The sequence below is a fragment of the Echinops telfairi genome, unplaced genomic scaffold (genome assembly GCF_000313985.2).
Source record: "Echinops telfairi isolate 266 unplaced genomic scaffold, ASM31398v2 ScPeMD7_13;HRSCAF=56, whole genome shotgun sequence".
Classification (NCBI taxonomy): domain Eukaryota; kingdom Metazoa; phylum Chordata; class Mammalia; order Afrosoricida; family Tenrecidae; genus Echinops; species Echinops telfairi.
The window spans coordinates 365,761-371,190 of NW_022103910.1; the positions used below are offsets into that span (position 1 = coordinate 365,761).

At 47.5% G+C, this 5,430-nt stretch overlaps 1 protein-coding gene across 3 annotated transcripts in view; it reads right to left on the minus strand.

The window, feature by feature from the left end:
- RREB1 (ras responsive element binding protein 1) overlaps positions 1-5,430 on the minus strand; it is a 91,783-nt gene that overhangs the window by 46,562 nt on the left and 39,791 nt on the right. The gene's annotated exons all lie outside the window — the stretch shown is intronic.

Sequence of the window (5,430 nt, forward strand, 5' to 3'; positions counted from 1 at the left end):
TCTGAGAAGTGCTGATGGCAGCGATGCCCTGAAAGTCTTTCCATACTGTCTGTAGTACTGGGTCGATTTGTAAATTTATAGATCCCCAAGGAAACTTTGACAATGTCATGAGTAAATCACCGGCTACAATTCTGCTATCAAGGAACACACAGGCACCAGAAGCACTGTAGATCGTGTGTATCCAGCAATGTTCTGAAAAAGGAACCTCTAAATGGCCTGGCTGAAATGACTTAATCAAATTGTAAAACAAACACCTCGACACAAGGTCTCAAGATCTATAGGGGAAAAAAGAATGGCATTACAAAACACTCGCCAGTCTCAATCTCCATACTGTGTGACATCTAAGGGGCCTGGCTTTCCTAGGAAAAGTCATGGCCACCACCGGTCTGTGTGTTGAACTGTGCTAGATGCAGCTGTGGTCTTGCACACATTCCCACTCTACAGGATCGGTGTACTTGAGACTTTCTGGGGAAAGAGAAACGTAGCCGTTTTCATAACCCCTTAGAGGGAAGTTGGCTCACTTTTAACTGTTCTTTCTTCAGAGGACCTGGGAAATGCGCTGAGGATGAAAAGGTTCCTGAACCATCAGCTGCTCAGGACGATCATTCACTGACGTGGCTGCTAGCCACTCTCACTGCCACAAAAAACCTCCACTCAGTTAGCACTAGGCTTCTGTCGGAGCTTATGGATATTTGATGCTGGCGATCACCACACCTTCAGTTCTGATCTAGACGCTAGAAAGTACCCACACTAATGAGGCCTGCCGTGTAACCCCAAACCAAGCTCCAAACTCACTGTCATCGAGCCAGTGCTGACTCACAGTGATACCCCCTGTGGATTTCCAACACTGTAACTGTTGATGGGAGTAGAAAGTCTAGCTTTTCTCCCAAGGAGCTGCTGGTGGTTTCAAACTGCTGACCCTGTGGTGCACAGCCCAAAGCGTAACCACTATGCCACCAGGGTTCCTTATACATAAATAAATATAACCCTCCTACTGAAATAACACAACTGCTGCAAATGTGCCCTAACCTTTGAGAAAGGAGACAGGGTGATTTTTGTTCGCTTAAGGGGAATCATAAGGAGTAGACATGGATCATAATCACAGACAGCCAGGCCTACATCCAAATCATTCCTTGCCTAGGTTATTGCTTAGTTCTTGGACACAATGCCCGAGAAAATTAGCGGAGATAACCACGCTTGTAAGTACTTCCAACCCTCCTAAGACACTACTGAAGGCAGACCTTAATCTCAGCTTTTGGGGGGAAAGAGAAAGGGCTCCATGCTTCTTGGGAAATGTATTATCTATGGATGGTATGACCCAGTTTCAGAAACATTTATTTTTATCTATTTGAAAACTGAGCAAGTATGATGATGGCTGTTGTTCACGGCTGCACAGCTGGCCCAACTCGGGGCAAGCCCACACATTAGGAAGATCGAATCACCCCACAGGTTTTCTTTGCTGTGAGGCAGATGAAAGCAGCTCCCCAGGCATTCTGCTGAGCTGATGGGAAAGATCAAACCACCAACCTTAGTCAGCAGCCAATCACAAGCCACTTGTGCAACCCAGCGTCCATGGTAACATTGCCAACTAAAGTCACTGCTGTTGAGCCAATTTTGACTCGTCTCGACCCAAAAGGACAGGGTAAGACTGTCCCTGGGGGTTTCTGAGACGGGGAAGAGAAACCCGTCTTTCTCCTGTAGAGTGACTCGTGGTTTTGAGCTGGTATCCAAATTGCCAGCCACATTCAAAATAATGAACAAACAAAATGAAGCCCACCCTTTCAATAGATCACTTAAAACTTCTCAGGAAGAACTCAACACCATTGTCATAATGCAGTTGTGTACTACAAAGCATAAGGCTGGCTGCAAGAGCCTATGAGAATTTTAGAAATTAGCAACCGCTATTTGTAAACAATTCCCCAGTACATGTCAAGTTGTGCTAGTATCCATCACCAAACTACTGCTTATAAAAATACACAAGGGTGCTTTCGTGACTGAGTCCTGGGAGTTTATGAGGAGTGGTTTTCCCAAAGCAGGGGAAGAAAAGGGGCAGGAACTAGCACTTGGTGCATATGCTTTTACACAGGTGATAATTTCCATTTCACAAGTGAGGCAACTGAGGCCCAGAGATTGGCCTGCCCAGGCGTCACAGCTCCTAGGTGGCACGAGACGCCTAGAAGAGTAGCCCTTTCTGAAAGAACCCGGGTGTGCTGACTCCACAATGCACACTCTTCCCCCTACAGCCAACTGCTGCAGAGGTCACGTCAGTGGACCCTGCCTGAATCACAGGCTGGGATTAGAGAGCTTTCACTGAACCCGAGCACTTCCTCTCTGCAGGTATACGAGCAACTGTGCCTGATAGCTGACCAGTTGCTGACAACTTTAACTGTAACCAACTTTCAACGGGAAAACAAAGGCCACTAGCACAGGGGCACCTTGGGTCCCACTCAAGGGCCTGTTGTAGTCTGCAGAATTTAGGTTGCCTCCGTACCGCAAGCAAGCGAGAGAGAAAACGAACGAATGAACAAACGAGGTCGAAGCAATTTAATGGGCTTTGTAGGAGAATACAAGGTTGCTTGAATATGTCAACCTATTCCAGTTCCCCAACTGAGCCAAGCTGGAGGCTCGAGGCTCTTAGTACAAGTAGTTCTCCAGTCCAGGGGCTAAACCTCTGGGTGTTTGCTAAAACACAGGGAGGAACTAACCTACGGAGCAAGCTTACTTATGAACCCAATTCAGGCAACAATAAATGGCTGGGCCTAGAAGATACAGTCATTTCTGAAGCTGGGCGTGCTCTGTGAGCCTGACTGAGTTCCCTCACACCAATCCCTTCTCTTTTCCCTGGCGTCCAGTGGCCGAAGTGGCCGCATTTCCTCTTCCAACACTCATAAGAAGTGGGCTGGGCACCAGGATGAGCTGGGGGGGGGGCTCCTTCATATGAGTACAGCCAAATGAGAGAGGGTTTGCTGTGTGTGTGGCAATTCTATTGCTCTTCTTAGATGGTGCAGGCCTGTTTTCTCTCAGCTTTTATTTCAAGGGATAATTCCCCTACCATGTACCACAGAATCAATAAATCATAATGTACCTCAGAACTGGAAGTGGCCTGAGAAGCTATCCAGTTTCCTCCTCAGCACAGCAGTGTCCTCCATAGCACACTGAAAGATGGCCCTTTAGTTACCTCAAATACTTGGAATATAACCAGTTTTCCATATTCACCAGCCTCAATTATGAAAAGTGGTCTTCCTGGGACTCAGTCAAAAATTCCATGTCTTAGATTTCCATGGACGTCAAATGTCTATATATCTTCAGGGGCAACTGAAGAAGAGTCCGACTTTCTCTTTCAGGCAGCTCTTCAAATAGTTCATGATTACCACTTTAAAAGAAAAACTACTTTAGTTGTCCTAAGTCCCTCATTCTCAGCAGCTTCCTCCCAAAGCTCTGCTCTCCAGTCTGTTAAATGATACTGGACATGCCTAGCTTCGCACTCTCTTCAGTGTTGTCTGCTGCTGCTCAGTCAGCTCTGACTTACTATGACCCTATGCACAACACAACAAAATGTTGTCTTTACGAAAACTGCTATCCATTTCTATTCCGTCAATGAGTACTGGTTTTCTGTACTGCGTCATCATAACGCATACGTGCCTGCACCTGCACGCATGCACACTCGCCCTTTAAGGCTCGCTCATCCAGGCCCGTTGGAAAGTGAAGAGAAGTTAACTGCTCCTATGCAGGATGGAGAACACATGGCTTACTAGCACCTGGAATGAAGACATCATGAGGATTTCAATGAAGTGCAAACTCGGTGGGAACGGAGTGTGATGGAACTAGCACAAACAAGCATGAGGACATCCAGGCGCCAGGGATTGGCTGGCTGGAAAGTGGTAGCCAAGCCCTGTGCCCTTTGCTCCCAGCCCACATACCAACTGGCTCTGTTCTGTGTCCCGTATTTCATGAAGGATTATTTCTAAACTCGATTCCCATCTGTCTGTTTGTCCTACTGTGGTGGCTAACATGTTGCTGTGATGCTGGAAGCTATGCTCCCAGGATTTCACATCCCAGCTAGGTTACCCAGGCTATCAGTGGAGCTTCCAGCCAAAGACAGACTACAAAGGCTCTACTCCCTGCAGCCAGGCAATGAAAAACCTGTCCAGCCTACCCAAATGGTAAGCACTCAAACAACAGCACAAGTACTTGAGTGCACTAACGATTAGGAGAAGATGGTGACGGAATGAGCAACATTTTCTTTCGTGGTATGTGGCTTTGCTACAATTTAGAACAGGCTCCTATGCTAATTAACTACAAGCTCGATGGAGGCTTCCCAAACTCATCCACCTCTTGGCTGCAAGAGGCCTGGTGTCTTGCTGCCCCTGTGGCATGTTATTCACAGTCTCTGACCTTCCCATGACAGCTGGCTCCTAGCCACTCAAGGATGGGTTCAAGCAACCCCTCCTGGAGGCTTTCCTTCAGGGACCACACCCTGTAATTCAGTGCTCTCAAATCCACTACCTGGTTTTACTTTTGTTAAGACACAGCGCACAGTGCCTGAAATGATCTCCTCCGTGTATTTACTTATGTCATCCCCTTTGTCCAAGTTCCATTACTTCTGCTTCTGGTTCTCTGCACCAGTCCCTCGGTGACACAAAGTGACCAACAGGCACTGCCAATGACGTGGAAAAACAAGTAAGGTAGGGGCCGTTCTAAACCCAATACATGGACACCTGCCTCTCCCCCCAGAAGAATTTACTTCAGAGGACAGTACTGAAGCTGCAGCTCCGGGAGAGGGACATGTCTGATCAGAGCACATGGGAGCAAATGTGGGGAAGAGAGAGTGGAGCACATCCTGGCCCACCAAGCCTTGAGGATGATATCCCCGCTCTCAACAGCCAATGCACAGAGAAGACTATATGGCCAGCCACACTATGAGACATAACATCTCTCACTGAACCATAGCCCTATAGGGGACAACACTGGAGACACTGTGGGAATTCCGCCCAATGTGATCCCACCACACGGAGGCAAAACACTAAGCGCTCGCAACAGAACAGCAAGGGGAATAGGGCAACAAAGTTCCCAGGGAAAACCAAAAATAGACTTTGGGGCCAGGGCTTGGCACTCCATCAGACTCCACCGGAAAACACTCCGTAAGGCCAACAACAGCCCTTGAACAAACTACAAGGTTTTCTTTGTTGTTGTTGTTGTGTTGGGTGTTTTATCCCCCCACTGGCTTTTTGTTGTTGTTTTGTTTTCTTTTGTTGCTTGGTTTTGCTGTGTCTTGTTTTTGTGCATGTTATTGTCTCCTCAGGTCTGTCTACATTAAGATAGGCTGGACAAACAATCTGGAGGAGAAAACAACGGGACCGACAATTCCGGGGGGACATGGGAGAAGGGGGAAAGGAAGTGGTGTTAACAAACCCAGGGACAAGGGAACAA